This window comes from Entelurus aequoreus, linkage group LG08 (genome assembly GCF_033978785.1).
Source record: "Entelurus aequoreus isolate RoL-2023_Sb linkage group LG08, RoL_Eaeq_v1.1, whole genome shotgun sequence".
Taxonomy (NCBI): Eukaryota; Metazoa; Chordata; class Actinopteri; order Syngnathiformes; family Syngnathidae; genus Entelurus; species Entelurus aequoreus.
Window position 1 is genome coordinate 3,419,160 of NC_084738.1, and position 27,500 is coordinate 3,446,659.

Genomic DNA, 27,500 nt, shown 5'->3' on the forward strand with positions numbered 1-27,500 from the left:
AGTGGGGGGAGGGGGGGCTATTCAGGTGTATTTACCTGCTTACCCCATCTAGGCATTTATTTTGTCTTGGGATTCCCGTTGTAACGGCCGGGAGAGTTTGGTTGACTTGGCTGCGTGGAAGACAAAAACATGGGACGCCAACATGCTGACTTCAGGACTCCAGAGAGACACCTCATCATTGTTGAGTAATCTCTTTCTACATGCAATATGTTTATTATCATCTCAAACTATAGCTAGTGGTTCTGATTATTATTAGTGATAAGTATGATTTCAACATTCTAAGTATTTGTAAAAACATGGTAGTATTTCAGTAAACATGTTTCCATTACAAATGTATATTTGTTGCATTTTTGTATAAACATTTTTTTTCGTAGGATAATTGAATAGTGTTTGCTTTATAATGAATGTTTTGTGTTCAATTAAGTATTATTTGATCATTTCTCTATATTTGAAATCCAAACTTAGTCAGAACCTTTTTATTATCGTCATGTGAGGGATGCATGTTTGTCTTCTGACCTGTAGGCGGCGCCGTTGAGTTCCGGGTGAACGCCAGGTTGGTCCATGACGGCCCAAGGTGCCGTAGTGACGAAGAACTCTTTGTTGACGCAGTTTCTTAAGCTGTCCGGTATGCGACCTTCCACAAACACACGTCCAGTCAGCACTTTGTTTACCAACATGTCTTCCTTGGCTGTGCTTACCAGTGATGGCTCTTCGGATCTCCGTGGCGGCCGCCTCCCTCATCTCCAGGGAAGCCTGCTCGCTGTACCACGCCGTGTGAGGTGTGCAGATCAGGTTGGGAGCGTCCTTGAGGGGACCTTGAGCAAAACTACGCAAACAAAAGAAAAGACTAATAAACATTTTTTAACTCTTCAAATTTTTTTTTGCACCCAATATTTCTAAATGAGAAATAAATGCATACCATAAAAGTAGTGTCAATAATAGAAAGTGACTAAAAATGACACAATTTAAGACCTATTTTAAATAAGAATAAATACATCAAATATTTTTGAAGACTAACAAAAACATAAGTTTAGACAAATATTTCAAATAAAACAAAATACATGAAATCGTAGTCGTGAAGTGAATTATATTTATATAATTATATTTATATAGCGCTTTTCTCTAGTGACTCAAAGCGCTTTTACACAGTGAAACCCAATATCTAAGTTCCATTTAAAGCAGTGTGGGTGGCACTGGGAGCAGGTGGGGTAAAGTGTCTTGCCCAAGGACACAACGGCAGTGACTAGGATGGCGGAAGCGGGGATCGAACCTGGAACCCTCAAGTTGCTGGCACGGCCACTCTACCAACCGAGCTATACCGCCGAAAATACGATGTGTAACCCAAAAAAAACCCAAAACAATTTGTAACCCCCAGAAATAAGATTTGTAACCAAAAATATTTGTTTCCACAAAAAAGATTTGTAACCTAAAAAATACGATGTGTAACCCAAAAAAAACAAACTATTTGTAACAAAAAATATTTGCTTCCACACAAAAGAACCAAATCAAAACAACATAAAGACAAACCAATGTTATTTCAAATAATAAATACACACAATAATAAGACCAATAAAATGTAAAAATATAACAAATACAAACTTATTTAAAATATTAAAAATTAAAACATAAAATGATACTCTTGAATTATTAAGTAATAAAAATAAATACTTCAAACTAAAATGTAACTAATAATTATAAAAGAGAAACTAATACTAGTTCAAATGATAAATACATAAGTCAAAATAAGTAACATAATGATAATAAAACCTAACTAAAAATACTTCAAATATTAAAAACAATTAGTACATAAAAGTAATAATTATTTGAGATAAACGAGTTATTTTAAGTTATAAGAACAATTACATAACACTAATAAAAACGTAACATAATATTAATATTTAGTCAAAGTAATATTATTTAAAATAATAAAAATGGTAGTGATATAAAACAGAAATAATAATAATATAATGTAAAATAATAAATATGACTAATAAAAACGTACGACAATCTACTACTATTTCAATAATAAAAATGATAAATGCATAAAACATTATTTCAAATAATAAAAATGATAAATACATAAAACTAATAATAATTTAACATAAAATAATACTATTTCAATAAAACATATAAATACATAGTAATAATAATTTAACATAAAATAATACTATTTCAATAAAACATATAAATACATAAAGCAGTAATAATAATTTAACATAAAAGAATACTATTTCAAATAATAACAATTATAAATACATAAAACAGTAATAATAATTTAACATAAAATAATACTATTTCAATAAAAAATATAAATACATAAAGCAGTAATAATAATTTAAGATAAAATACTATTTAAAAAAAAAAGATAAATACATAAAACAGTAATAATTAACATAAAATAATACTATTTCAATAAAAAATATAAATAGATAAAGCAGTAATAAAAATTTAAGATAAAATAATAATATTTCAAATATAAAAATGATAAATAAAATTATAAACTAAAAAAGAAACATAATAATTAAAGACAATAGTACCATAACATCATATTAATTAAAGACAAACCTATTTAAAAAAAAAACAAAAAAAAAAACATAAGACAAACTAATAGCATTTTAAATTATATACATAAAATAATAATACTTTAAGACAAACTAATTGTATAATATAAATACATCAAATAAGACTAATAAACATGAAAACTACAATTTTAAAAAACTAACAATAGTTTTATGTTTATCCGACAATTCAAGCCTATGTCCTGCACACATTAAGTTGAAAACAAGCATCATCTCCTTCCAATGGAAGGTTTGTAGAAAGGAGCAGGACTCACGTGAAAGGTTCTGTCTCGTGGACGTCCAGGGCGGCTCCTCGTATCCTCCCCTCCTTCAAGGCCTGGGCCAGGGCCTTCTCGTCCACCAGGCCTCCTCTGGCCGTGTTCACCAGGAACGCTCCTTGTCGCATCTGAAGTCAAAACACACCGTCGTTCCAAAGGACTCGTGCCGCACTGCCGCCCGCCTCCTCCAGAGGGCGCCAGACAACAGACCTGTTTGATGGTGAAGTCGTTGATGAGGTGGTGGTTGTGCTCGTTCAGGTTGCAGTGCAGGGGACACGCAGTCGCTCTGGTACAGGAGGTCCTGCAGGGTGTAGACGCGCTGGACGCCCAGCGAGCGCTCCAGGCCGTCCTGGAGGTACGGATCGTAGAAGATCACGTTGAAGCCGAACACTTTGGCCCGCACCGCCACCGCCTGCCCTGATCGCCCTGGGGGGGGGGGGGGGGGGGGGGGGGGGGACACGGCTCCATGACGCAATCCCCCGTCATCGCTGACACCAGACGGCCGACGTGTACTCACCGAAGCCGATGAGGCCCAGAGTCTCGCCCCGGATGCGGGCGGCGCCGGACGCCACCTCGCGGATCTGCTCCACGCTTTGGACCCGCGTGCCTTCCCGCAGAGCCTGGTAGAGCCACGTGTTCCGCCGGTACAAGTTGAGGATGTGGCAGAGGGTGGAGTCGGCCGTCTCCTCCACCGCCGCCGATGGGATGTTGCACACCGCGCCTGTGGTGGACAACAGCACAGCGATCCTGTCATATACACGATCTTTGACTGCTGTTTTAGTAGGTCCTTAAGATCAACAAAGTTCTGTTATTTAGAGGATCTTTGACTGCTGTTTTTAGTAGGTCCTTAAAATCAACAAAGTTCTGTCATGTAGAGGATCTTTGACTGCTGTTTTTAGTAGGTCCTTAAAATCAGCACAGTGCTCTTGTCATATAGAGGATCTTTGACTACGGTTTTAGTAGGTCCTTAAAATCAGCACAGTGCTCTTGTCATATAGAGGATCTTTGACTACGGTTTTAGTAGGTCCTTAAAATCAACAAAGTTCTGTTATTTAGAGGACCTTTGACTGCTGTTTTTAGTAGGTCTTTAAAATCAGCACAGTGCTCTTGTCATATAGAGGATCTTCGACTACGGTTTTAGTAGGTCCTTAAAATCAGCACAACACTCTTGTCATATACAGGATCTTTGACTACTGTTTTTAGTAGGTCCTTAAAATCAGCACAGTGCTCTTGTCATATACAGGATCTTTGACTACGGTTTTAGTAGGTCCTTAAAATCAACAAAGTTCAGTCATATACAGGATCTTTGACTACTGTTTTAGTAGGTCCTTATAATCAACAAAGTTCAGTCATATACAGGATCTTTGACTACGGTTTTAGTAGGTCCTTAAAATCAACAAAGTTCAGTCATATACAGGATCTTTGACTACGGTTTTAGTAGGTCCTTAAAATCAACAAAGTTCAGTCATATACAGGATCTTTGACTACTGTTTTAGTAGGTCCTTAAAATCAACAAAGTTCTGTCATGTAGAGGATCTTTGACTACTGTTTTTAGTAGGTTTTTAAAATCAGCACAGTGCTCTTGTCATATACAGGATCTTTGACTACTGTTTTAGTAGGTCCTTAAAATCAACAAAGTTCTGTTATTTAGAGGACCTTTGACTGCTGTTTTTAGTAGGTCTTTAAAATCAGCACAGTGCTCTTGTCATATAGAGGATCTTTGACTACGGTTTTAGTAGGTCCTTAAAATCAGCACAGTGCTCTTGTCATATACAGGATCTTTGACTACGGTTTTAGTAGGTCCTTAAAATCAACAAAGTTCAGTCATATACAGGATCTTTGACTACGGTTTTAGTAGGTCCTTAAAATCAACAAAGTTCAGTCATATACAGGATCTTTGACTACTGTTTTAGTAGGTCCTTAAAATCAACAAAGTTCTGTCATGTAGAGGATCTTTGACTACTGTTTTTAGTAGGTTTTTAAAATCAGCACAGTGCTCTTGTCATATACAGGATCTTTGACTTCTGTTTTTAGTAGGTCCTTAAAATCAACAAAGTTCTATCATGTAAAGGATCTTTGACTGCTGTTTTTAGTAGGTCCTTAAAATCAGCACAGTGCTCTTGTCATATACAGGATCTTTGACTACTGTTTTTAGTAGGTTTTTAAAATCAGCACAGTGCTCTTGTCATATACAGGATCTTTGACTACTGTTTTTAGTAGGTCCTTAAAATCAGCACAGTGTTCTTGTTATATACAGGATCTTTGACTACTGTTTTTAGTAGGTCCTTAAGATCAACAAAGTTCTGTCATGTAGAGGATCTTTGACTACTGTTTTTAGTAGGTCCTTAAAATCAGCACAATGCTGTTGTCATATACAGGATCTTTGACTACTGTTTTTAGTAGGTCCTTAAAATCAGCACAGTGCTCTTATTATATACAGGATCTTTGACTACTGTTTTTAGTAGGTCCTTAAGATCAACAAAGTTCTGTCATGTAGAGGATCTTTGACTACTGTTTTTAGTAGGTCCTTAAAATCAGCACAGTGCTCTTGTCATATACAGGATCTTTGACTACTGTTTTAGTAGGTCCTTAAAATCAACAAAGTTCTGTCATGTAGAGGATCTTTGACTGCTGTTTTTAGTAGGTCCTTAAAATCAGCACAACACTCTTGTCATATACAGGATCTTTGACTACTGTTTTTAGTAGGTCCTTAAAATCAGCACAGTGCTCTTATTATATACAGGATCTTTGACTACTGTTTTTAGTAGGTCCTTATAATCAGCACAACACTCCTGTCATATTGAGGATCTTTGACTACTTTATTTGTAGCAGGTCCCTAAAATCAGCACAGCTATCATATAAATGATCTTTGACTACCGTTTTTTGGTGGGTCCTTAAAATCAGCACAGCGCTCCTGTCACGTACAGGATCTTGGATTTCGGTTTTTAGTGAGTCCTTAAAATCAGCACAGCTCTCCTGTCACATAGAGGATCTTGGATTTCTGTTTTTAGTGAGTCCTTAAAATCGGCACAGCGCTCCTGTCCTATAGAGGATCTTTGACTACCGTTTTTGTAGCAGGTCCTTAAAATCAGCAGAGTTCTGTTATATAGAGGATCTTTGACTTCCATTTTTAGCATGTCCCTAAAATCAAATTTTTGCATTCGTCCCTCGAGCACTCCTGTCAGAGGATCTTTGACTAGCATTTTAGAAAACAGCAAAGTGCTCTTATAGACAATCTTTGAACTGCAATTTCATTTGTAGGTGTCTGAAAGTGCTGCACTCTCCGGTCATATGGAGGATCTTTGAGTGGCATCGCTGTGGTTTTTTTTTAATTTATTTTTTTACCCTGGAGTAAATTCCACTTCCTGCACTCGTGTGAGTCCTCATCCTGCTCTGTATGCCCTAGAAAACCCACACAGGACATGAAACATGGCCTCTTCAGTCAATAGTGGGTGACTAAGATGTGGAATCTGCTGTGGTGAGTGGGTGACTTAGATGGTGATGGTGGTGGTGATGGTGGTGGTGATGGTGGTGGTGGTGGTGGTGGTGATGGTGGTGTACATACCGAGCTCCCCGGCAGCCTTGATGTCGATGTTGTCGTAGCCGCTGCCGATACGGATGATGATGCGTAGTGCTTTGAACTTCTCCAGGTCCTCCCTGGTCAGAGTGATGGTGTGGTACATCATGGCCCCCACTGCCTCGTTCAGCACCTGCCCACCACACCCACCTCGTTAGTGCCATCATGGTCACACGGCGGAAGTTGGGAAAGGTGGCAATAAATACTGATAAAGTTGAGGAATGCTCATCCAACACTTATTTGGAACATCCCACAGGCTAATTGGGAACAGGTGGGTGCCATGATTGGGTATAAAAACAGCTTCCCAAAAAATGCTCAGTCTTTCACCAGAAAGGATGGGGCGAGGTACACCACTTTGTCCACAACCGCGTGAGCAAATAGTCAAAACAGTTTAAGAACAAACGTTTCTCAAAGTGAAATTGCAAGAAATTTAGGGATTTCAACATCTACGCTCCATAATATCATCAAAAGGTTCAGAGAATCTGGAGAAATCACTCCACGTAAGCAGCATGGCCGGAAACCAACATTGAATGACCGTGACCTTCCATCCCTCAGACGGCACTGTATCAAAAAGCGACATCAGTGTGTAAAGGATATCACCACATGGGCTCAGGAACACTTCAGAAAACCACTGTCGGTAACTACAGTTGGTCGCTACATCTGGAAGTGCAAGTTAAAGCTCTACTATGCAAAGCGAAAGCCATTTATCAACAACACCCAGAAACGCCGCCGGCTTCTCTGGGCCCGAGATCATCTAAGATGGACTGATGCAAAGTGGAAAAGTGTTCTGTGGTCTGACGAGTCCACATTTCTAATTGTTTTTGGAAATATTTGACATCGTGTCATTCGGACCAAGGGGGAAGCGAACCATCCACACCAGGGGTCACCAACCTTTTTGAAACCAAGAGCTACTTTTTGGGTAGTGATTAATGCGAAGGGCTACCAGTTTGATACACACTTAAATAAATTGCCAGAAATAGCCAATTTGCTCAATTTACCTTTAACTCTATGTTATTATTAATAATTAATGATATTTACAATAATTGAACGGTTTAAAAGAGGAGAAAACACAAAAAAAAATGACAATTAAATTTTGAAACATAGTTTATCTTCAATTTCGACTCTTTAAAATTCAAAATTCAACCGAAAAAAAGAAGAGAAAAACTAGCTAATTCGAATCTTTTTGAAAAAATTTTAAAAAATAATTTACGGAACATCATTAGTAATTTTTCCTGATTAGGATTAATTTTAGAATTTTGATGACATCTTTTAAATAGGTTAAAATCCAATCTGCACTTTGTTAGAATATATAACAAATTGGACCAAGCTATATTTCTAACAAAGACAAATCATTATTTCTTCTAGATTTTCCAGAACAAAAATTTTAAAATAAATTCAAAAGACTTTGAAATAAGATTTAAATTTGATTCTACAGATTTTCTAGATTTGCCAGAATCATTTTTTTGAATTTTAATCATAATAAGTTTGAAGAAATGTTTCACAAATATTCTTCGTCGACAAAACAGAAGCTAAAATGAAGAATTAAATTAAAATGTATTTATTATTCTTTACAATAAAAAATAAATTTACTTGAACATTGATTTAAATTGTCAGGAAAGAAGAGGAAGGAATTTAAAAGGTAAAAAGGTATATGTGTTTAAAAATCCTAAAATCATTTTTAAGGTTGTATTTTTTCTCTAAAATTGTCTTTCTGAAAGTTATAAGAAGCAAAGTAAAAAAATAATGAATTTATTTAAACAAGTGAAGACCAAGTCTTTAAAATATTTTCTTGGATTTTCAAATTTTATTTGAGTTGTGTCTCTCTTAGAATTAAAAATGTTGGGCAAAGCGAGACCAGCTTGCTAGTAAATAGATAAAATTAAAAAAAATAGAGGCAGCTCACTGGTAAGTGCTGCTATTTGAGCTATTTTTAGAACAGGCCAGCGGGCTACTCATCTGGTCCTTACGGGCTACCTGGTGCCCGCGGGCACCGCGTTGGTGACCCCTGATCCAGACTGTTATAGGTGCAAAGTTGAAAAGGCAGCATGTGTGATGGTATGGGGGTGTATTAGTGCCCAAGGCATGGGTAACTTACACATCTGTGAAGGCCCCATTAATGCTGAAAGGTACATACAGGTTTTGGAGTAACATATGCTGCCATGTAAGCGTCGTCTTTTGCATGGACGCCCCTGCTTATTTCAGCAAGACAATGCCAAGCCACGTGTTACATCAACGTGGCTTCATAGTAAAAGAGTGCGGGTACTAGACTGGCCTGCCTGTAGTCCAGACCTGTCTCCCATTGAAAATGTGTGGCGCATTATGAAGCCTAAAATACGACTTGAACGACTTAAGCTGTACATCAAGCAAGAATGGGAAAGAATTCCACTTTCAAAGCTTCAACAATTAGTTTCCTCAGTTCCCAAACATTTACTGAGTGTTGTTAAAAGGAAAGGCCATGTAACACAGTGGTGAACATGCCCTTTCCCAACTACTTTGGCACGTGTTGCAGCCATGAAATTCTAAGTTAATTATTATTTGCAAAAAAAAAAATAAAGTGTATGAGTTTGAACATGAAATATGTTGTCTTTGTAGCATATTCAACTGAATATGGCTTGAAAAGGATTTGCAAATCATTGTATTCTGTTTATATTTACATCTAACACCATTTCCCAACTCATATGGAAACAGGGTTTGTACTTGTGGAACTTAAAACTACTGCACTCATTTCGTTGCACACTTCAAACTAACCATACCAACACTGCAACATGTTAGTGTGCACACTTACTGGGCAACCATTAGTGTGCACACTAAATAGACAATTCGTAGTGTGCACACTTACAGGGCAACCATTAGTGTGCACACTTACTGGGCAACCATTAGTGTGCACACTAAATAGACAATTCGTAGTGTGCACACTTACAGGGCAACCATTAGTGTGCACACTTACTGGGCAACTATTAGCGTGCACACTTACTGTACAAATATTAGTGTGCATACTAAATAGACAATTCTTAGTATGCACACTTACTGGACAAATATTAGTGTGCACACTAAATAGACAATTATTAGTGTGCACACTAAATAGACAATTCTTAGTGTGCACACTTACTGGGCAACTATTAGCGTGCACACTTACTGTACAAACATTAGTGTGCATACTAAATAGACAATTCTTAGTATGCACACTTACTGGACAAATATTAGTGTGTACACTAAATAGACAATTATTAGTGTGCACACTTACTGGACAAATATTAGTGTGCACACTAAATAGACAATTATTAGTGTGCACACTAAATAGAAAATTATTAGTGTGCACACAAAATAGACAATTATTAGTGTGCACACTAAATAGACAATTATTAGTGTGCGCACTAAATAGACAATTCTTAGTATGCACACTTACTGTACAAATATTAGTGTGCACACTAAATAGACAATTATTAGTGTGCGCACTAAATAGACAATTTTTATTATACACACTTACTGGACAAATATTAGTGTGCACACTAAATAGACAATTCTTAGTCTGCACACTTACTGGACAAATATTAGTTTGCACACTAAATAGACAATTATTAGTGTGCGCACTAAATTGACAATTCTTAGTATGCACACTTACTGTACAAATATTAGTGTGCACACTAAATAGACCATTTTTATTATACACACTTACTGGACAAATATTAGTGTGCACACTAAATAGACGATTCTTAGTGTGCACACTTACTGGACAAATATTAGTGTGCACACTAAATAGACAATTCTTAGTATGCACACTTACTGGACAAATATTAGTGTGCACACTAAATGGACAATTATTAGTGTGCGCACTAAATAGACAATTCTTAGTATGCACACTTACTGGACAAATATTAGTGTGCACACTAAATAGACAATTATTAGTGTGCACACTAAATAGACAATTATTAGTGTGCACACTAAATAGACAATTATTAGTATACACACTTACTGGACAAATATTAGTGTGCACACTAAATAGACAATTCTTAGTATGCACACTTACTGGACAAATATTAGTGTGCACACTAAATAGACAATTATTGAGAGAGTGAGAGAGATGATCTCCCAGCTGCCTGACAAGTCTTACAGTCTTCTTCTTCTTCTTCTAGGCCCCGCCTGCCCGCCTGCTCACCCGCCTGCTCACCCGCCTGCCCTCCTGCCCTCCCTCCTGCCCGCCTGCTCACCCGCCTGCTCACCCGCCTGCCCTCCTGCCCTCCCTCCTGCCCGCCTGCTCACCCGCCTGCTCACCCGCCTGCCCTCCTGCCCTCCCTCCTGCCCGCCTGCTCACCCGCTCACCCGCCTGCCCTCCTGCCTGCCCTCCTGCCCTCCCTCCTGCTCACCCTCCTGCTCACCCTCCTGCCCTCCCTGACACAAACACAAGTACTCCTCTGAGGCAGTGTTGCACCTGACACGGTGAAGAGTGACTACACTTTGTGACATGGTAAGACACTCCAGTCAATTTGTGCTTATTGAACTTATTGCTGGTGCGTCACACCAACACCAGATTGCACTTTTCCAATCTCCATCAAGCCCCCCTGGCTACCTCCTCTTATTACAGGCCGGGTGAACATGACCCTGTTTGGGCTGATAAGGCGCCGCTAAAACACACACACACACACACACACACACACACACACACACACACACACACACGCACACGCACACGCACACGCACGCGCACGCGCACGCGCACGCACACACACACACACACACACACACACACACACACACACACACACACACACAGACACACACACACAAAAAACCACTTCCTGCGTCTGCGAGTGAATTGGTCTCCTCCCCATGTTTTTCAATATGTCTCCCTTTCATCAACAAAAGGCGGCGTGCGCGAGATGGAGCGATAGTCGCCACTTCAGCGATAGTCCTCTCCTGCACTATATTGTCTCGCAGCCATGAGCGCCAATAAAGATCTCCTCTGCAAGCAAAGTCATTACAGCGCTCGCCTCGCCGTACTGAACTCTCCATTTCACCACCACCACCACCACCACCACCACCACCACCACCACCACCACCACCACGCTCCTGTCTGTTACCTCCTAACATGTCCTTTCATAGTACTGTACTGTTCACGCACATGTGGATAGCAATAATAATAATAATAGCAATAATAATAACAATTTTAATAGCAATAATAACAATTTTAATAGCAATAATTATAGCAATAATAGCAATAACAACAATAATAATAACAATATTAATAGCAATAATAATAAATAGCAATAACAATAGCAATAATAATAACAAAAATAACAATAGCAAGAACAATAATAACAATCATAGAAATAGTAGCAATAATATTAGCAATAATAATAACAGCAATTAATAATATAAATATCAATAATAATAACAATAATAGCAATAACAACAATAATAATAACAATAATAGCAATAACAACAGCAATAATAACAGCAATAACAATAATAATAGCAATAATAATAATAGCAATAATAACAATAGCAATAACAACAATAATATTAACAAACATATTAACAATAATAATATCAATAATAATACACATAATAGCAGTAATATTATCAATAATAATAATAGCAATAATAACAATAATATCAACAATCATACTAACAATAATTATATCAATAATAATAAAAATAATAGCAATAATAATATCAATAATAATAGCAATAATAATAATAATAACAATAATAATATCAATAATAATAACAATAATAATACACATAATAGCAGTAATATTATCAATAATAATAATAGCAATAATAACAATAATATCAACAATCATACTAACAATAATTATATCAATAATAATAAAAATAATAGCAATAATAATATCAATAATAATAGCAATAATAATAATAACAATAATAATATCAATAATAATAACAATAATAATAGCAATGTTAATAATAATAATATAAATAATATCAATAATAACAATAGCAATAAAAGCAATAATAATAGCAAAAATAATAACAATAGTGAATGAAGTGAAGTGAATTATATTTATATAGCGCTTTTCTCTAGTGGCTCAAAGCAATAATAATAATAACAATAATATAGCAATAATAATAGCAATAACAATAATAATAATATAAATAATAACAATAATACTAACCATAATAAAAGCAATAATAATAATAGCAGAAATAATAACAATAATAATACCAACAGTGAATGAAGTGAATTATATTTATATAGCACTTTTCTCTAGTGGCTCAAAGCAATAATAGCAATAATAATAACAATAATAATAGCAATAACAATAGTAATAGCAATGTTAATAATAATAATATCAATAATATCAATAATAACAGTAGCAATAATAACATTATTTTATTAACCATAATAAAAGCAATAACAGCAAAAATAATAACAATAATAATAACAATAGTGAATGAAGTGAAGTGAATTATATTTATATAGCGCTTTTCTCTAGTGGCTCAAAGCGCTTTACATAGTGAAACCCATGATCTAAGTTACATTTTTAAACCAGTGTGGGTGGCACTTGGAGCGAGTGGGTGGGTGGAGTGTCTTGCCCAAGGACACAACAGCTATGCTGCCCCAATAATAATAACAATAATAATGACAATAATATTAGCAATAATATATATATAATTTATAATGAACAATAATAGCAATAATAATAATAATTGCAATAATAATAGCAATACTATTAATAATAATAATAGCAACAAAAATAGCAATTATAACAACAACAATAATAATAACAATAATATTAACAATAATACAATCAATAATAATAGCAATAATAATAACAATCATATGACCGTGAGATCTGGTAACTGAAGTACATCATCTTCACACTTGCACAAGTCAACGTGTCCGAAAAGGAGCAGGAAGAAGCAGAGTTTATTCAAACTGACACCTCCACCAATGACTGAGAATAAGTTGCAATTTGATAAAAAATACTTTTTCTAGTAATATGTCATAATAATTAAAAAAACGAGAAAATGAACAAAATAAATGAATGACCATGAAAATAACCGCTGGATTGAGGTCGCATTGTTATAAGGAAAATGTGTGAACTTCTTCAAAAAAGTAGAAATGACAAAAATGTAACTTTATGAGGAAATCAAAATGCTTTGAAAATAAAAGCATCATGTTAGGATGACAGATTCATGTAGAAATAACAATGACAATATTCTAATCTATTTGTGTTTAAACTTAACTTACATGTTTTCAGGAAAGAGGTTGTAATGTTATACGGGAAAATATGTGTACTTTTGCAAGAATAATGTCCCAAAAATAAATGTTTTGTTTTTGCATCACCAGGAAATAAAATATTGTATCGCTTCAAAATAAAGGTGTAATATTAGCATGAGTTTATTTATTTATTTCACTTCATTTAATTTTATGACATATTTCTTACTATGCAAAAAATAAATAATGTAAAAGTATTTATATACAATTAATAAAATCAAAATATTACATTAAATTATATAAATATTCATTTAATTTTATGACATTTTATCATGCAATAAATAAATATTTAAGCACTTATATATTAATAATAGAATAAAATAAATATATTATAAACATTCATTTAATTTTATGACATTTTATCATGCAATAAATATTTCAGTATTTACATATAAATGTAGAATAAATGTTCATTTAATTTTTACCTTATTTTTTATCATGCAGTAAACACAGGCATTTATATTTAAATAATATAATCAATATATTTTATATTATAAAAGTTCATTTAATTTTGACCTTATTTTATGATGCAATAACTACATATCAGCATTTATATATAAATATAATAATACAAATATATCAAAACAATCTATTCAAAATGTTAAACTTTTAGTAAATTTTATGACTGCATTTTCATCATGCAATAAATAAATATTTAAAAAATATATAATTATGTAAAATAATATAATACAAATATATCAAATACATTAAAATATGTATATATATATATATATATATATGTATAAATAAATATAAATATAAATATATATATATATATATATATATATATATATATATATATATATATATATATAAATAAATATAAATATAAAAAAAAAAATATATATATATATATATATATATATATATATATATATTTACACTCCTATTTTATGAACTTTTAAAAATGTTTTCTTGTCATTTTTCTGTTTTTTTCAGTGTCCCCAAAATCTATCTATCACATAAAATTAAATAAACTATATTAAATTAAATTAAATTATTTAAAAAAATTAAATTAAATTATTAAATTAGAGTAAATTAACTATATTATTGTTGTTGTGTTCAAGAACCAAAAAGGATGTGAACAATTGTGTTCAAATGATTTCCATACAGGATTAAATAAGCTCTGCTTCTTCCCACTCCTTTTCGGACATGTTGGAATGTGAAACAATGTTCGAAAAATCACTGTGTTTATTATTATTATTTTTATTTATTTAATAATTGTTTATTTAATTGTTTGTTTAATAATTTTCCTTACTTTTCTTCTTTTTTCAACAATGTCCGAAATAAATATTTCCAACACAAAACATTGTACACATACAAATACATCAAATAATTTAAAAAAATACCATTAAAACTACAACTTTTTTATTTTATTTTATTTTTTACAAGTATGTCATATTTTTTTATGATAATAAATTCGATAAAATTAGGACTTTTGAAAGTAATATTTTTCTGAGTGAACTAAAGAGCTTGAATCTTGGGGGAAAAAAATCGTACTTTATTCTTGTAATGTAATAACTGAAAATAAAACAACTTTTTTGTTAGAATACAGTCAATAAAGGGTTGCTAATTAGTTTAACGAATGGCAGAGGGGATCTGTTATTCGTATACTTATCTTATATTTGCAGCCCTTTGAGACATTTGTGATTAAGGGCTATATAAGTCAACTTTGATTGATTATCTACAGATTATGAACAAACAATAACTATTCACGCTCCTTCCAGTCCCTACCTTCTCGTGGATCTCCTGCGTGGACTGTGCGTCACAGAAGGCCACGGTGGCCAGGTCCTTCAGGATGGGCATCTCCACCGTGCAGTCGCGCCCGTCCAGCAGCGCCACCAGGGGGCGTGGGTGCATCGGCCCGTTCATTATCTGCGGCCGGATGCCTGAGAAAAGAGGAAAAAACCCAGGTGAGTATTTGATGCAACCCACAAGGTAAACGCCGTCGTACTGACAAACACATTTTAGCGAGTGGAGACCAAATGCTGCAACACATTTGCATCAAAACACAACATTTGATCCCAGAATACACCAATAACGCTTCTTTTAAGATTATGTAGGGGAAAAAAAGTCACTTAAAAATAAAAAAAATCTGGTTTCGGTCTAAATGCTAAAGAAGTTTAAGTAAAAACTTTTTTTTGGACGTTTTTTTAGTTGACATTTCTTTCGTAGCGTAATGTTTTATCGCCACCTATTGGCCTGGCATGCAAACTGCAGTGTTTTTGACTGTATGGAAAGAAATATTAGAGACGCGTGCAAACTAATTGCATGATTACGAGAATTATGTTTTGTTTTGTTTTTGTACGGGGCTAAAAAAAAAAGATACAATGAATAGCAAGCCTTGAAAATTCCAAGAAACAATGTAGCATTCCAGGAATATTATTTATTCAAAATATTTGCATCCTCAAGAATAAAGTCCAACAAAGTGAGAACAAGTCATTCTACAGCAATTAATTAAAATATGGAGGGTGAAGAAGTGATTATAACCACAAACATATGGAAATTAATTTGCTAAATGGACAAATATACGACATGAAGAAGTGGAAGAGTGTGGAGAAGAAGTGGAAGAGTGTGGAGAAGAAGTGGAAGAGTGTGGAGAAGAAGCGGAAGAGTGTGGAGAAGAAGCGGAAGAGTGTGGAGAAGAAGTGGAAGAGTGTGGAGAAGAAGTGGAAGAGTGTGGAGAAGAAGTGGAAGAGTGTGGACAAGACGTGGAATAGTGTGGAGAAGAAGAGGAATAGTGTGGAGAAGAAGTGGAAGAGTGTGGAAATTAAGAAGAGTGGAAGAGTGTGGAGAAAAAGCGGAAGAGTGTGGAGAAGAAGCGGAAGAGTGTGGAGAAGAAGTGGAAGAGTGTGGAGAAGACGTGGGAGAGTGTGGAGAAGAAGTGAAAGAGTGTGGAGAAGAAGTGGAAGAGTGTGGAGAAGAAGTGGAAGAGTGTAAAGAAGAAGTGGAAGAGTGTGGAGAAGAAGTGGAATAGTGTGGAGAAGAAGTGGAAGAGTGTAAAGAAGAAGTGGAAGAGTGTGGAGAAGAAGTGGAATAGTGTGGAGAAGAAGTGGAAGAGTGTAAAGAAGAAGTGGAAGAGTGTGGAGAAGAAGTGGAATAGTGTGGAGAAGAAGTGGAAGAGTGTAAAGAAGAAGTGGAAGAGTGTGGAGAAGAAGTGGAATAGTGTGGAGAAGACGTGGAAGAGTGTGGAGAAGAAGTGGAAGAGTGTGGAGAAGAAGTGGAAGAGTGTGGAGAAGAAGTGGAAGAGTGTGGAGAAGTGGAATAGTGTGGAGAAGAAGTGGAAGAGTGTGGAGAAGACGTGGAAGAGTGTGGAGAAGAAGTGGAAGAGTGTGGAGAAGAAGTGGAAGAGTGTGGACAAGACGTGGAATAGTGTGGAGAAGAAGAGGAATAGTGTGGAGAAGAAGTGGAAGAGTGTGGAAATTAAGAAGAGTGGAAGAGTGTGGAGAAAAAGTGGAAGAGTGTGGAAAAGAAGTGGAAGAGTGTGGAAATTAAGAAGAGTGGAAGAGTGTGGAGAAGAAGTGGAATAGTGTGGAGAAGAAGTGAAAGAGTGTGGAAATTAAGAAGAGTGGAAGAGTGTGGAGAAGAAGTGGAATAGTGTGGAGAAGAAGTGGAAGTGTGTGGAGAAGAAGCGGAAGAGTGTGGAGAAGAAGTAAAAGAGTGTGCAGAAGAAGTGAAAGAGTGTGGAGAAGAAGCGGAAGAGTGTGGAGAAGAAGCGGAAGAGTGTGGAGAAGACGTGGAAGATTGGGGAGAAGAGTGTGGAGAAGAAGTGGAAGAGTGTGGAAAAGAAGTGGAAGAGTGTGGAGAATATGTGGAAGAGTGTGGAGAAGAAATGGAAGAGTGGGGAGAAGAAGGGGAAGAGTGTGGAGAAGACGTGGAAGAGTGTGGAGAAGACGTGGAAGATTGTGGAGAAGAAGTGGAAGAGTGTGGAGAGGACGTGGAAGAGTGTGGAGAAGACGTGGAAGATTGTGGAGAAGAAGTGGAAGAGTGTAGAGAAGAAGTGGAAGAGTGTGGAGAAGAAGTGGAAGAGTGTGGAGAAGAAGTGGAAGAGTGTGGAGAAGACGTGGAATAGTGTGGAGAAGAAGTGGAATAGTGTGGAGAAGAAGTGGAATAGTGTGGAGAAGAAGTGGAAGAGTGTGGAGAATACGTGGAAGAGTGTGGAGAAGACGTGGAAGAGTGTGGAAATTAAGAAGAGTGGAAGAGTGTGGAGAAGAAGTGGAAGAGTGTGGAGAAGAAGTGGAAGAGTGTGGAGAAGAAGTGGAAGAGTGTGGAGAAGAAGTGGAAGAGTGTGGAGAATACGTGGAAGAGTGTGGAGAAGAAGTGGAAGAGTGTGGAGAAGAAGTGGAAGAGTGTGGAAAAGAAGTGGAAGAGTGTGGAGAATATGTGGAAGAGTGTGGAGAAGAAATGGAAGAGTGGGGAGAGGAAGGGGAAGTGTGTGGAGAAGAAGCGGAAGAGTGTGGAGAAGACGTGGAAGAGTGTGGAGAAGACGTGGAAGATTGTGGAGAAGAAGTGGAAGAGTGTGGAGAGGGCGTGGAAGAGTGTGGAGAAGACGTGGAAGATTGTGGAGAAGAAGTGGAAGAGTGTAGAGAAGAAGTGGAAGAGTGTGGAGAAGAAGTGGAAGAGTGGGGAGAAGAAGTGGAAGAGTGTGGAGAAGACGTGGAATAGTGTGGAGAGAAGTGGAATAGTGTGGAGAAGAAGTGGAATAGTGTGGAGAAGAAGTGGAAGAGTGTGGAGAATACGTGGAAGAGTGTGGAGAAGACGTGGAAGAGTGTGGAAATTAAGAAGAGTGGAAGAGTGTGGAGAAGAAGTGGAAGAGTGTGGAGAAGAAGTGGAAGAGTGTGGAGAAGAAGTGGAAGAGTGTGGAGAAGAAGTGGAAGAGTGTGGAGAATACGTGGAAGAGTGTGGAGAAGAAGTGGAAGAGTGTGGAGAAGAAGTGGAAGAGTGTGGAGAAGAAGAGGAAGAGTGTGGAGAAGACGTGGAAGAGTGTGGAGAAGAAGAGGAATAGTGTGGAGAAGACGTGGAAGAGTGGGGAGAAGACGTGGAAGAGTGTGGAGAAGAAGCGGAAGAGTGTGGAGAAGACGTGGAAGAGTGTGGAGAAGAAGAGGAATAGTGTGGAGAAGACGTGGAAGAGTGTGGAGAAGAAGAGGAATAGTGTGGAGAAGACGTGGAAGAGTGTGGAGAAGAAGCAGAAGAGTGTGGAGAAGACGTGGAAGAGTGTGGAGAAGAAGAGGAATAGTGTGGAGAAGACGTGGAAGAGTGGGAGAAGAGTGTGGAGAAGAAGGGGAAGTGTGTGGAGAAGAAGCGGAAGAGTGTGGAGAAGATGTGGAAGATTGTGGAGAATAAGTGGAATGTTGCCGTCGCACACAAACAAGATGTTGGAGGAGGCCAAAGAAAGGTGGTGTGAGACGTGAAAGGACAGCAGAGACGTGGATGGAGGATGGAGGATGGTGGATGGAGGATGGTGGATGGTGGATGGAGGATGGAGGATGGTGGATGGTGGATGGTGGATGGAGGATGGTGGATGGTGGATGGAGGATGGTGGATGGAGGATGGAGGATGGTGGATGGAGGATGGAGGAAGGTGGATGGAGGATGGTGGATGGAGGATGGTGGATGGAGGATGGTGGATGGTGGATGGTGGATGGAGGATGGAGGATGGTGGATGGAGGATGGTGGATGGTGGATGGAGGATGGTGGATGGAGGATGGTGGATGGAGGATGGAGGATGGTGGATGGAGGATGGAGGATGGTGGATGGAGGATGGAGGATGGTGGATGGAGGATGGTGGATGGTGGATGGAGGATGGTGGATGGAGGATGGTGGATGGAGGATGGTGGATGGAGGATGGAGGATGGTGGATGGAGGATGGAGGATGGTGGATGGAGGATGGAGGATGGAGGATGGAGGATGGTGGATGGAGGATGGTGGATGGAGGATGGAGGATGGAGGATGGTGGATGGAGGATGGAGGATGGTGGATGGTGGATGGAGGATGGAGGATGGTGGATGGAGGATGGAGGATGGAGGATGGTGGATGGTGGATGGAGGATGGTGGATGGAGGATGGTGGATGGAGGATGGAGGATGGAGGATGGAGGATGGTGGATGGAGGATGGAGGATGGAGGCTGGAGGATGGTGGATGGAGGATGGTGGATGGAGGATGGTGGATGGAGGATGGAGGATGGTGGATGGAGGATGGTGGATGGTGGATGGAGGATGGAGGATGGAGGATGGAGGATGGTGGATGGAGGATGGAGGATGGAGGATGGTGGATGGAGGATGGTGGATGGAGGATGGAGGATGGATGATGGTGGATGGAGGATGGAGGATGGTGGATGGTGGATGGAGGATGGTGGATGGAGGATGGAGGATGGAGGATGGAGGATGGTGGATGGAGGATGGTGGATGGAGGATGGAGGATGGAGGATGGTGGATGGAGGATGGAGGATGGTGGATGGAGGATGGAGGATGGAGGATGGTGGATGGAGGATGGAGGATGGAGGATGGAGGATGGAGGATGGTGGATGGTGGATGGAGGATGGTGGATGGAGGATGGAGGATGGAGGATGGAGGATGGTGGATGGAGGATGAAGGATGGTGGATGGAGGATGGTGGATGGAGGATGGAGGATGGAGGATGGAGGATAGTGGATGGAGGATGAAGGATGGTGGATGGAGGATGGAGGATGGAGGTGGGAGGATGGAGGATGGTGGATGGAGGATGAAGGATGGTGGATGGAGGATGGTGGATGGAGGATGGTGGATGGAGGATGGAGGATGGAGGATGGAGGATGGAGGATGGTGGATGGAGGATGAAGGATGGTGGATGGAGGATGGTGGATGGAGGATGGAGGATGGAGGATGGAGGATGGTGGATGGAGGATGGTGGATGGAGGATGGAGGATGGAGGATGGAGGATGGAGGATGGAGGATGGTGGATGGTGGATGGAGGATGGTGGATGGAGGATGGAGGATGGAGGATGGAGGATGGTGGATGGAGGATGAAGGATGGTGGATGGAGGATGGTGGATGGAGGATGGAGGATGGAGGATGGAGGATGGTGGATGGAGGATGAAGGATGGTGGATGGAGGATGGTGGATGGAGGATGGAGGATGGAGGATGGAGGATGGTGGATGGAGGATGAAGGATGGTGGATGGAGGATGGAGGATGGAGGTGGGAGGTCGGAAGCGGAGGTGTCGTCTGCCATCCTCCTGTTGTCATGGCGATCGCTTCACCGCATTTGGCAGCCACTTTTAAAGGCGCTTTATTTCTGGAGCCTTGGTGGCGTTGGCACGACCGCCAGGTGCCTCCCTCGCCTGTCGCTCGCACCTTCGCAGAAATGGCGGCGGGAAAGGTGAGGGGGGGTAATATTAATGGCGGCAGCTGGCGGAGGCGGGAGCGTCGCGCCAAAGCGTGAAAGTGAGGAATAAAAAGTGATTGTTTACGAGCACGATGACAGACGATTATTCTTTTTTTACGGCCGGCGTTAAAAAAACATTTAAAAAGGTGGTAAAAAAGGTTTTTGTGTTTCTTGACATTAAACACACTATAATGGGACTGTCTGTAAACGTAGCTTGTCGCTACAACTCTCCTGCTTATGATACACACCTGCTCTGCCAGAGCATAAGGAGACGTAGCAGGAGGGATCGGTGGTGAGTCAGATTCTATTTTCCACACACACACAAAAAGACTAAGACCATCTGGCAACTTTTTCTGGTCTTTTTGGAGACTTTTGTTTTGAAAACCGGCAGCGATCTTCCCAATAAAACACAACAGTAAATGAATGACCATGAAAATAACCGCTGGATTGAGGTCGCATTGTGATAAGGAAAATGTGCGTACTATTTCAAAAAAGTAGACTTTAGGAGGAAATCAAAATGCCTTCAAAATAAAAGCATCATGTTAGTTAAAATAACAATCAAAATATTATAATCTATTTGTTTTTAAACTTAATTTACATGTTTTCAGGAAAGAGGTTATAATGTTATACCGGAAAATATGTGTACTTTTGCAAGAATAATGTCCCAAAAATACATGTTTTATTTTTGCAAATAATATATTGTATCGCTTCAGAATAAAAGCATAAAATTAGACAATTAAGTTGATTTCACTTCATTCCATTTGATGAGTTTGGTCTTATTACGCAAAAAATAAATAATCTAAAAGTATTTATAAATAATTAATATAATCAAAATATTACATAAGAATATACAAATATACATTTAATTTTATGACAGTAATTTATCATGCAATAAATAAATGTCTAACCTTTTATATATAAATAATAGAATAAAATAAATAGCTGATATTTCATTTTATGGCATTATTTCATCATGCAGTAAAAACACATTTCAGCATTTACATATAAATAATATAACAAATATATTATAAAAGTGCATTTAATTTCAACCTTTTTTTTTTATCATGCAATAACTACATACAAGCATTTATATATAAATATAATAATACACATCAATTAAAAAAATCTATTAAAAATGTCAAATTTTAGTACGTTTTATGACTGTATTTTTTTCATGCAATAAATAAATATTTAACCTTTTATATATAAATAATATAATAAAATACATTTTATAAACATTTATTTCATTTTATGAAATTATTTCATCATGCGATAAAAACACATTTCAGCATTTACATATAAATTATATAACAAATATTATATTATAAAAGTTCATTTAATTTCGGCCTTTTTTTTTATCATGCCATAACTACATATAAGCATTTATATATAAATATAATAATACGAAGTGGCTGGGGAGAGGGGAGTCTGGGCTTCCCTGCTTAGGCTGCTGCCCCCGCGACCCAACCTCGGATAAGCGGAAGAAGATGGTTGGATGGATATAATAATACACATCAATTAAAACAATCTATTAAAAATATCAAATTTTAGTACGTTTTATGACTGTATTTTTATCATGCAATAAATAAATATTTAACCTTTTATATATAAATAATATAACAAAATACATATCTTATAAACATTCATTTCATTTTATGACGTTATTTCATCATGCAATAAAAACCCATTTCAGCATTTACATATAAATAATATAACAAATATTATATTATAAAAGTTAATTTAATTGCAACCTTTTTTTATCATGCAATAACTACATATAAGCATTTATATATAAATATAATGCACATCAATTAAAACAATCTATTAAAAATGTAAAATTTTAGTATGTTTTATGACTATTTTTATCATGCAATAAATAAATATTTAACCTTTTATATATAAATAATATAACAAAATACATATCTTATAAACATTCATTTCATTTTATGACATTATTTCATCATGCAATAAAAACACATTTCAGCATTTACATATAAATAATATAACAAATATATTATAAAAGTTCATTTAATTTCGACCTTTTTTTATTATGCAATAACTACATATAAATATAATAATACACATCAATTAAAACAATCTATTAAAAATGTAAAGTTTTAGTACATTTTATGACTGTATTTTTATCATGCAATAAATACCTATTTAACCTTTTATATATAAATAATATAATAAAATACATATCTTATAAACATTAATTTCATGTTTGAAATTATTTCATCATGCAATAAAAACACATTTCAGCTTTTACATATAAATAATATAACAAATATATATTATAAAAGTTCATTTAATTTTCGACATTTTTTTATCATGCAATAACTACATATAAATATAATAATACACATAAATTAAAACAATCTATTAAAAATGTCAAATTTAGTACGTTTTATGACTGTATTTTTATCATGCAATAAATAAATATTTAACCTTTTATATTTAAATAATATAATAAAATACATATCTTATAAACATTCATTGCATTTTATGACATTATTTCATCATGCAATAAAAACACATTTCAGCATTTACATATAAATAATATAACAAATATTATATTATAAAAGTTCATTTAATTTCAACCTTTTTTATCATGCAATAACTACATATAAGCATTTATATATAAATATAATAATACACATCAATTAAAACAATCTATTAAAAATGTCAAATTTTAGTACGTTTTATGACTGTATTTTTTTCATGCAATAAATAAATACTTAACCTTTTATATATAAATAATATAATAAAATACATTTTATAAAAATTTATTTCATTTTATGAAATTATTTCATCATGCAATAAAAACACATTTCAGCATTTACATATAAATAATATAACAAATATTATATGATAAAAGTTAATTTAATTTCGACCTTTTTTTAATCATGCCATAACTACATATAAGCATTTATATATAAATATAATAATACACATCAATTAAAACAATCTATTAAAAATGTCAAATTTTAGTACGTTTTATGACTGTATTTTTTTCATGCAATAAATAAATATTTAACCTTTTATATATAAATAATATAATAAAATACATATCTTACAAACATTCATTTCATTTTATGACATTATTTCATCATGCAATAAAAACACATTTCAGCATTTACATATAAATAATATAACAAATATTATATTATAAAAGTTCATTTAATTTCGACCTTTTTTTTATCATGCAATAACTACATATAAATATAATAATACACATAAATTAAAACAATCTATTAAAAATGTAAAGTATTAGTACATTTTATGACTGTATTTGTATCACTCAATAAATAAATATCTAATAAAAATATAATTACGTATAAAAATAATATAATACAAATATATCAAATACATTAAAAATTGTTTTTATATAAAAAAAAAAAATATATATATATTTACACTCATATTTTATTAATTTTTAAAAATGTTTTCTTGTAATTTTTCTGTCTTTTTCAATGTCCCCAAAATCTTGAATGACATCACACATGTACAGTACATTAACTACCTCTCTATTTTATTACATATAGGTTGTATTAATATATTATTATAACAAGAAGCAACAGGAAGTTCCCCTATAAAACTGTTATAAGTACACCTCTGCATAACACAGTCACAGTGAAGCCAAACGCTACGCAGGCTTCGTTCTATTAGAGTACGGCAAAACAAAACAAATTCAACTTTGAACATTTCGACCCCAACCCATAGGGGGCGCCACAAATCAGTGGGCAAACGCAAACAGCTTCTTCATTGTTAAAAGGTGTGGACTTTATACGTCCGCAGTGAATCCAGCTGTCGTCCTCCGCATGATAAAAGGCAGCGTGTGTGTGCGTGTGTGATCTTGTATTTCTACCCTTCTTGAGACATCAACAAGGAAAAGTAGCTTCCATATGAGGAGGTGTGAACAAGTTAGGACATAAATCATGGTCCCAATACGGAAAACCATTGCATCTAATAGACCCCGTAAGGCAGTGGTCCCCAACCACCGGTACCGGTCCGCGGACCGATTGGTACCGGGCCGCGCAAGAAATTTTATTTAAAAAAAAAAAAAAATTAAAAAAATTTAAAAAATAAAAATAAAAAATTAAAAAAATTAAATCAACATAAAAAACACAATATATACATTATATATCAATATAGATCAATACAGTCTGCAGGGATACAGTCCGTAAGCACACATTATTGTATTTCTTTATGAAAAGGAAAAAAAAAAAAAAAAAAAAAAAAATCCCCCCCCCGGTCCGTGGGACAAATTTTCAAGCGTTGACCGGTCCCCCGCTACAAAAAGGTTGGGGACCACTGCCGTAAGGGACAAGCAGCAGAAAATGGATGAATGGATGGATCATTTGCACCCCTGGTGGTGAAATCTATCAAAGTTAGGGTGGTCCCAAATTTGTGTGTGTTGCTTTTAATAGTGCGCCCCCTCTGGTCAACATATGAAATAACAAGTGTGTGTAAGAAATTGAAATGCGCCCCCTTTGGCCAAAATACATTAAAACAATTTTAAAAAAGATGTATATAGAGACATACTGTAATAACTTGAAGTAAATAATGAAGATTAAAAAACAATTACAAATGAATAATACATTTATGAACTAAAAGCAGTCTTTTTCTCACAATGTGTCGACTTTTTTCTTATAAAATTGGGAACAATTTCTCAATTCTTTGTTTCTGTAATATTGCAATATTTTCTCGTAAAATTATGAGTTATGTGAAATTATTACTTTCTAATGCAAAATGGTGACATTTGTCATGTAAAATTCTGACTTTTATCACAATATTGCCAATTTTTTTAGTTGTTCTTGTAAAACAGTGACATTTTTTTGAGTAAAATTCTGACTTTAGTCATCATTTTGCCAAGTAAAATTCAGATTATTATTACAATATTGCCAACATTTTAAAGGTTTCTTATAAGATTGTGACTTTTGTTGAGTAAAGTTACGTCTCTTTTCATAAAATTGCCAAAATTTTAAGTCTTTTTCTTACAATGTTTCCACTTTTTTCTTATAAAATTGGTAACAATTTCTCATATTCTTTCCGTTTCTGTAACATTGCAATATTTTCTCGTAAAATTATTACATTTTTATGTAAAAATTATTACTTTTTTTAATGCAAAATGGTGACATTTGTCATATAAAATTCTGACTTTTATCACAATATTGCCATTTTTTTAGTTGTTCTTGTAAAACAGTGACATTTTTTTGGAGTAAAATTATGACTTTTGTCATTTTGCCAAGTAAAATTCCGATTACTATTATAATATTGCCAAAATGTTAAAGGTTTCTTATAACATTGTGACTTTTGTCACGTAAAATTACGACTCTTTTCATAAAATTGCCAACATTTTAAGTCTTTTTCTCACAATGTTTCCACTTTTTTCTCATAAAATTGGTAACAATTTCTCATATTCTTTCCGTTTCTGTAACATTGCAATATTTTCTTGTAAAATTATGACTTTTTCATGTAAAATGATTACTTTTTAATCTAAAATGGTGACATTTGTCATATAAAATTCTGACTTTTATCACAATATTGCCATTGTTCTAGTTGTTCTTGTAAAACAGTGACATTTTTTATATTTTTAAGTTTTCTTATAAAATTGTGACTTTTGTCGCTTAAAACCACGACTCTTTTTCATAAAATTGCCAAAATTTTAAGCTTTTTCTTGTAAAATTGCGACTCTTATTGAGTAAAATTCCAACTTTTATCACAATATTGCCATTTGTCTAGTTGTTCTTGTAAAACAGTGACATTTTTTATATTTTTAAGTTTTCTTATAAAATTGTGACTTTTGTCGCTTAAAACCACGACTCTTTCATAAAATTGCCAAAATTTTAAGCTTTTTCTTGTAAAATTGCGACTCTTATTGAGTAAAATTCCAACTTTTATCACAATATTGCCATTTTTCTAGTTGTTCTTGTAAAACAGTGGCATTTTTTATATTTTTAAGTTTTCTTATAAAATTGTGACTTTTGTCGCTTAAAACCACGACTCTTTTTCATAAAATTGCCAAAATTTTAAGCTTTTTCTTGTAAAATTGCGACTCTTATTGAGTAAAATTCCAACTTTTATCACAATATTGCCATTTGTCTAGTTGTTCTTGTAAAACAGTGAAATTTTTTATATTTTTAAGTTTTCTTATAAAATTGTGACTTTTGTCGCTTAAAACCACGACTCTTTCATAAAATTGCCAAAATTTTAAGCTTTTTCTTGTAAAATTGCGAGTCTTATTGAGTAAAATTCCAACTTTTATCACAATATTGCCATTTTTCTAGTTGTTCTTGTAAAACAGTGGCATTTTTTATATTTTTAAGTTTTCTTATAAAATTGTGACTTTTGTCGCTTAAAACCACGACTCTTTTTCATAAAATTGCCAAAATTTTAAGCTTTTTCTTGTAAAATTGCGACTCTTATTGAGTAAAATTCCAACTTGTATCACAATATTGCCATTTTTCTAGTTCTTCTTGTAA

General features: G+C 35.3%; 1 pseudogene; it reads right to left on the bottom strand.

Annotated features, from left to right (window-relative positions):
* LOC133655322 (uncharacterized) overlaps nucleotides 1-27,500 on the bottom strand; it is an 87,293-nt pseudogene that overhangs the window by 4,422 nt on the left and 55,371 nt on the right.